This window comes from Myotis davidii, unplaced genomic scaffold (genome assembly GCF_000327345.1).
Source record: "Myotis davidii unplaced genomic scaffold, ASM32734v1 scaffold199, whole genome shotgun sequence".
In the NCBI taxonomy this organism is placed as follows: Eukaryota; Metazoa; Chordata; class Mammalia; order Chiroptera; family Vespertilionidae; genus Myotis; species Myotis davidii.
The window spans coordinates 3983494-3991401 of record NW_006290680.1 but is presented as its reverse complement, the minus strand read 5'-3'; the positions used below and the strand labels follow the sequence as shown (position 1 = coordinate 3991401).

The 7908-nt window shown below is 46.4% G+C and overlaps 1 long non-coding RNA gene across 1 annotated transcript; it reads right to left on the bottom strand.

The window, feature by feature from the left end:
• Positions 1-629: 629 nt before the first annotated feature.
• On the bottom strand, positions 630-3100 carry LOC107183091. The gene is made up of 2 exons (XR_001513865.1): positions 2678-3100; positions 630-990 (listed from the first exon to the last, which is right to left on the bottom strand). It is a non-coding gene; the product is annotated as an uncharacterized LOC107183091 (long non-coding RNA).
• Positions 3101-7908: the final 4808 nt, after the last annotated feature.

Below are 7908 nucleotides of genomic sequence, written 5' to 3'. Positions count from 1 at the left end.
ACATAGCCCACTGGCCTCAGAGCAGGCTGTTAACATGGCCCATCTCATGAGCACCTACTATGCACCAGGCCAGGACTGAGTGCTTCATATGAAAGCTCAGCCAACTCTCAGAAGTATACCTGATAGCTCTCCATTTTACAGATAGAGAAATCAAGTCCCATAGAGGTGAAGGAACAAAAGTCACGCCAGCCTATCTGCAACAATGCAAGGATTCAAGTCCAAGTATGACGGCAGGGCCCTGTGAGTATGTAAAATGGATGCCATCTTTTGTATAGATGCATAGGAATAAAGCCTCAGGGCATATCGTTGTGATGCTGCTCATAGCACCGTGTAGCCTCATTAGTTAAGCATTCAAATCCCCATTTCACTCACTAACTGGGTGTCCTTGGGCAGGTTACTCAACCATTTTGTGTCTCAGCTGTCATAATGGGACCTACCTAGAGCATTGCTGCAAGGACTAGATAAGTTAACATTTGTGGAGCACTCGGACAGTCCTGGCACACGGTGTGTGTGTGTGTGTGTGTGTGTGTGTGTGTGTGTGTGTGTGTTGCCAAAGCCCCTTTGCTATTGTCCTTCTGAGTTAAGAAAGTTTAATTTCCTCCTCTCTGATTAATTGTATTCTCCATGAATAATACACAATACTTTTGTTATGAGAGGGGAATAGACTTACAAGAAAGATGTTACATAAAAAAAAAAATTTGAAGTATTTGTGAGTCTTCAGCCTCCTCCTCCAGTGACCTCTGAGAATCCCCAGGCAGAACCAGATGGTGATGCAGGGCTGGAAGCTAGGACTGGACTACCCAGGCGGAGTGCTCCCCAGACACATGGGATTCTAACTGTAGGCAGCCACCCAGCTCCAGCCTCCATGGCCCAGACAGTGCCTGCTGCCACACACCTTCCTTCTGGAGCAGCTTCACCCAGCCCAGGCTGGATGCTGGGGGAAGTGGGGCAGGCAGAGCAGTGAGTGATGGGAGCTGCCAATACTGACCTCTGCAGAGAGAAAGAAAAACAAGAAACAGAAAAGAAATGAGCAAGATCACCCCAGAGGGAGAAGAGAGACTGGCTCCCATCTAGCCCCATCTCTGGGTATATTCAGTATGCTGGGTATCCCAGGGTGAGTCCCTATCCTTCTCTGGGCCTCAGATGCCCCATTGGAGAAACTGGACTAGGGCTCTTCTGCCTACAGCAGCTGGATCCGTGGTACACCAGGGGGAGCTCTGCAGCCCAGGGGAGGAGGACACAGCCTTGGCACTTAGGACCCCAGGAATGTCAACAATTGTGCCCACTCTCTCAAAATGCTTAACATGAACGTCTCCCATGTAACTGGCACCTGCATTGGTTCAGAGCTTCACATCCATCTCTCACAGCTAAGTTTGAGGTAGTAACCCCACCCATTGTACAGATGAGGATACTGAGGCACACAGAGCCTCAGTGTCTTGCCATAGGGCCTAGAGCTTGTTTGTGTGGTAACTGGGATTCTGACAGTGAATATCCTCAAGACATTTATAGAATGCACACGCAACTGTGCACACATTACACAAACACATCCTCCTCCCACAAATCAGACAATCCATTCCACCAGCCCGCGATCCCTTCTACTGTGCACCCCTTCTACTGTGCACCCACCCTTTCACATTTAATATCTGACACATATAAGCTGTATGTATTTGCCCCTATCTCAGTGCCCAGCACTGTTTTAATCACTTTTGTGGATAAGCTTATTCAATCTTCAGAGCATCCCTATCCAGTCAATACTATTGTCATTACATCCATTTTTATATACATGAGGAAACTGAGGAACAGAGAGGGGAGTCATTTATCTGGGGTCACACAACCAGTGGGTGGCTGAGGTGGGATAGGCACCTGGGAAGGCTGGTTACACTGTCTCTCCACCCTGCAGTTCCGTCATGCATACAAAGTCACCATCTCTTGTCCTGCATGTTCACACATCCCCAGAAACCCAGAAATCACACTGGTGGCAAACAAACAGGGACACCCCTGGCTGCTCCACCAGGTGGAAGCTTCTCTGTGTCCTCATTGACTAAGGCAGGTTTCCAGGGGATAAAAATGTTAGAAGGTGGAGGCAGGAAATAACCAGGGGCAACCCAGATGAATGTCCTGGCTGGTCACTACCTTTAGAGTAGGAATACTTTCTCACCCTTGGAATTTTATCACCCTGGATTCAGCTATTGCTCCATCCTCACCCATCCTAGGATTCTCTCTGAGTTTGAGTGAACAGTGGGGAAATTATTCTAGACAGCGGTAATATTCAAGGCAGTATAACTCAGTAGCTAACAGAAAGCCTAGGTCTATGACCCACTTCTATGGCTTACTAGTTATGTAACTGTGGGCAAGCTACTTAACCTTTCTGGGCCTCAGTTTACTCATCTATAAAACAGGGCTGCCTCATGACACTGTTATGAGGATTAAATGAGTTAGTACATCTGAAGATCCTTGACACAAAGCTTGGGACAGAGAAAGCAGCCAATAAGTGTTACCTATAATAATAGCTAATAATAATAACAATAACAGTCAATATTTACTTAGCACATACTAGATGCCAGGCACTAAATGCTTTAGAGTCATGATCTCATTTAAGCTCATTTCATGGGTTAAATATCAGGATCTTCTTTCTATAGAGGAGAAAGTAGAAACTCATAGAGATTAAGTAACTCACCCAAGTTCACATAGCCAGTCCCAGTGGAAACTGGGTCCCAACACTAGGTCTCTCTGATCCTTACCCTGCAATAGCTGCTTCTGAGAAAAGACTGTGGGACAGGAGCCTGGTGCTTGAGAGAGGAGACGGAGAAAGCTGGAAGGGCCTTAGGAATCTTCTCAGTCACTCCCTCATTTGCCAGTTGAGGAAGGTGGTTCAGAGAGGTTAAGTGACTTGACCAAGGTGACACTGCAATTGGCAGACTCAGTACTGCAACTCAGATTTACTATATTCCAAATCGAAGTGCAGGAGGGAGGGAGCTTGAGGGAGAAAAGCACGTGTAGAAAAACAAAACACAGTGGTGATCCAGACCCTTCAAAACTCTCCAGGTCAACACTGACTGGTGTTGCTCAGTGGTTGAGCGTTGACCCATGAACCAAAAGGTCACCAGTTCAATATCCAGTCCAGGCACATGCCTGGGTTGCAGGCTCAATCCCCAGTAGGGGCATGCAGGAGGCAACTGATCAATGATTCTCTCTCATCATTGATATTTCTATCTCTCCACTCCTCTCCCTTCCTCTCTCTCTAAAATCAATAAAAACATGTAAAAAACAACAAACCAGCACTGCAGGTCCTTCCAAAAGATAAACTGTAAGAAAACAAAAGGGATGGAAGAGGAATCAGTGGAAACACTTAAAAAACACAACATTTTTCAATGGTGTAAGACTAAGTTCTACTATTTAGAGATGGGTCCTTGGGCAATAAAACTATAAAGAAACACAAAGAAATACTATATAGTAAATTCTGGCTATGATGGGGTGGGACATTTGAAAGGCTTCTATTTTGTGATCTGACTGGTGGTTGCACATGGTTCACCTTATTAGGTTCTACATTTATTTTATGTGACTTTCTGTATTTGTGTTTTATTTTACCATAAAAAGGATTTAAAAAAATAACAGCTGTAGTAATTTACATGGTGACACCTTCCATCTGTTACCGCCTGAACCACGTACCTTCTTTTTAAAGGTTGAGGACATGGAGGTTCAAAGAGGGAGGCAACCTGCCCACAGTCACACAGCAAATAAGTCTGGGAGCCCGAACTCGACCCCAGTGGCTTGGTGTGTCTCCGCACCACAGCGGTGTTTGGGCTGCCTGTGGCAGGTCCTGACCCAGCAAACAGGATTAGAGAGGTCTCACAGCAGGTTCAGAGAAACCAGTTCCTCGGAAGATAAAATACACCCAGAAGCACCTCTGGGTGCCCAGGTCTGACTGCTGCTCTCTCTCTACCCAATTAACAGCCACTTCTTTGGCAGGGTACCTAGTGGATGGTTGGATGGTCTAGTGGACAAGGACCAGAGCTGCGGAGTCAGAGAGGATCCTGGCTCTCAGTGAAGCAGGGCAAGTCATAAGCCCTCTCTAAGCCTCAGTTTCCTCATCTGTAAATTGGGAACAATAAATAGGTGCTACCTTATTTGGCCATTATGAGAAATTCAGTGAGACACTGAAAGTGTTAGCACACAAAGCAAAGTTTTTCCAATGTTGGCTATTAACCTGCCCAAACAAACTGCATGATTCCATTGACAAGATGCTAAATTATAGGCAAAACTAACTTAGGATGATAGAAGTCAGAACAAGGGCTAATTCTGGGAGGTACTGACTGAGAGGGGAATGATGGAGCTCCTACTGAGGCTGCTGTATCTGTTCCCTATTTTGATCTGGGTGGTGTACATATATAGAAATTCATCTACTTGTACACTTTAGATTTTGGCATTTAAAATTAATTTATACCTCAATAAAAAAGTTAAGAGTTATATATAGTTTTAAAAATCTTAAAAAGAGCTCTTTCAGCAAGTATAAAATTAAAGTCCTATATAAAAGAGAAAACACACACACCAACAGAAATATCGCATTCCTGTCTCCCCAACACACACTTCCTACCCCATATACATAATTACCTTTCCTCAATACACCCACGAAAACCCCTTACACTGTATACACACATCCAAAGACCCCGATACTGACACAAATAGAAGTCACTGTCCAGTAAAACAGACACACCTGCACTCCTACTCAACCCCACAGCACATCCCTCTTCAAATATAAATGCTTTCCCACTCTGGGTACATGGGAACACACCCTACATGTAAACACACAAATGGAGACACAGGCAAACCAAACCCATAGACTGAACTGACTCCATGGGCAGCTTTGTGAGTCAGACAGACGTGGGTCTTGGCCCCACCACTTCCTCACCATGGGACTTTGAGGCAAGTCATGTAATTTCTCTGAGCCTCAGTTTCCTCGTCTGTAAAATAGGCTTAATAAGATCTCTCATGAAATGAAATAAAAGTAAAAAGGAAGAGCACGAGCAAAACAGCTCTTGGAGGCTGAAGGCGTTTTTGTCTAATTTGTTTCTGAATCATGTCAATATAGGTAAACTTGTGTGTGCTGTCAGTTCTCACCAGCATAATGTACAGACACAGTATGATCCCAATAAAATTCCAACAAGGTTTCTGGAAGAAGTTGGCAAGTTGATTATAAACTTCATGCAGAAGAGCTATGGCTCAGGAATTTTCAAGATACTCCATTAGTCATATTAGTAATACATGATGATTAAGCAACCCCCCTAAAACTGAGTAGTTATCTGGGTGAAAAGAGAAGCTGAAACACTAGAGGTGAGCCAGAGAGACAGCAGTACAAGAAGGGAACAGCACAGGCAAAGGCTCTGAGGCAAGAGGGAATTTGGTCCATTTGAAGAACTGAAAAAAGGCAGGTTAGGGAAGACTCAGAGGGTACAGAGAGTGTAAGAGGTGGATTGAGAGATCAGCTCAGAGGTAAGCACCGGTTTTTGCTTGTGGGTTGGCGGCCTTGAATGCCTCACCAACTGCAGGGCTGATGAAGACCTAAGATTCTCCTTCAGTGCTGTGCCCTATGGGAGGTGGGCAGACCAGGGCTTAGTTCTTCAGGAAAAGACAGCGCCTCACCCCAGTTCAACCTACGGGCTGATATCCCATGGACCCCAGAACCCTGAAACCTGGGGCAGGGGGTGGGGGTCTGTTTCTGTCCTCCTCTCTGTAAGGATTCCAAGCTGGGTGTTTGCAGGGCTGCGCCAAGGAGCCCCTCAACCTCCTGGGAGGACTAGCCCCCACCTTCCTCCAAAAAAGTGGGGGTGGGAGCTGGAAGGTGTGGATGGCCATGCGGGCTTAACCTTGAAGGGGCACCCCATGCTCCTGAGCCCAGGCCCCGCAGTCTGGGGCGTGAGGCCACCGGGGCCAGCAGCCGTGCCCTGGGGCCAGCAGCGGAGGACTGGAGAATCCTTGTCTTGGTCCAGTCGGACAGCTGCACCGCCAGGTGTGGCTGTGGAATTTGCTGTATTGCCGGCCTGTGCAGCTGGAGCGGAAAAGCCTCCGCGTCAGCGCCCCGAGCCTGACCACCGGATTCCTGCGCGGGGTGTGGAGCACCGGCCTGCGGTCACATGCCAGTGCAGGACCCTAAGAATTCAACAGGGCGGGGCTGGGAAGGGGCCTGTGGGACCCTCTGGGCCTCCTTGCAGTTCAGTGGCATGAGAACTGACCAGACTTTCATCTGCTAAACGGGGACCGTGGCGCTTTGCCTTGCCTATCTCACAGGCTACCAAAAGCAGTCAAAGATGAATATCTTTTAGAGGTGAACGCCGATTGTGCCCTTACTGTATACCTGACACCTGGTAAAATAAGGACTTACCCTAGGTCACACAGGTAAATTCTGAATCTAGACTTGAACCCATGTCCGTCTGACTGTGTTCTAAAACATGGCCGCTAAACCCTATCAACTGCTACTGGGTGAATTTGCAGAGTGCTGTGAGCGGGTGAGCCATTCTTTTTGGTCAGAGTGGCACTCCCCAAATCTAGGAGGCAGTGTGGGTTAGTGGTTAAGCACTGTGCCCGTGGGGCATACCGGCCTAGTTTGAATCCTCACTGAGCTGGATTGCTAGCTGTGTGACTCTGACTAGGTCATTTTCTCAGCCTCTGTGTGCCTCTGTTTCCATTTGTAGACTGGAGTAATAATAGTACTACCTGTGGGGCTGTTGTGAGAAGGAAGAGAATCAAATACAGTTGGCCCTTAAACAACATGGGTTTGAACTGCAGGGGTCCACTTATATTCAGATTTTTTCAATAAATACATACAGTTCTGTAAATGTATTTTCTCTTATGATTTTCTTGAAAATATTTTCTTTTCTCTACCTTACTTTATTGTAAGAATATAGTATGTAATGTACTAAATAACATACAAAATATGTGTTAATCGACTATGTTATTAGTAAGACATCCAGTCAACAGTACTTCAGTTTTAGGGGAGCCAAAAGTAATACACAAATTTTTGCCTGCAGGGGGATTGGTGCTCCTAATCTCTGCGTTGTTCAAGATCAACTGCACAGTAAAGCACTTAGCACAGTGCCACTGGACACTTAGTTAAGGCTCAATAAAACAGTGATTCTTGCCGAAACCGGTTTGGCTTAGTGGATAGAGCGTCAGCCTGCGGACTGAAGGGTCCCAGGTTCAATTCCGGTCAGGGGCATGTGCCTGGGTTGCGGGCACATCCCCAGTGGGAGATGTGCAGGAGGCAGCTGGTCAATGTCTCTCTCTCATCGATGTTTCTAACTCTCTATCTCTCTCCCTTCCTCTCTGTAAAAAATCAATAAAATATATATTTCACCTAATAGAGGACACGTTGCTCCTTGTTCCCTGGGGCAGTGGTCGGCAAACTGCGGCTCACGAGCCGCATGCGGCTCTTTGGCCCCTTGAGTGTGGCCACAAAGTTTCAGTCGCACTGTATGTGTGTGCCCGCATGTGGTATTTTGTGGAAGAGCCACACTCAAGGGGCCTCAGTTTGCCGACCACTGTCCTAGCTGGTCTGGCTCAGTATATAGAGCGTCGGCCTGTGGACTGAGGGATCCCGGGTTCCATTCCTGTCCAGGGCACATACATGCCTGGGTTGCAGGTTCCATCCCCAGTAGGGGGTGTGCAGGAGGCAGCCAATCAATGATTCTCTCACATCATTGATGTTTCTATATCTCTCTCCCTCTCCCTTCCTCTCTTAATTCAATAAAACATATATATTTTAAAAATAAAATAAATTATGACAAGACTTATAAAATATAAATATGTACTTTAATGAATATTTTTAAAGCAAATATCTATGTGATGACCCACAGGTAAAGAACTAGGACATTGCCTATAACCCCAAGCCTCTGATCTCAAATCTCCTTCCAC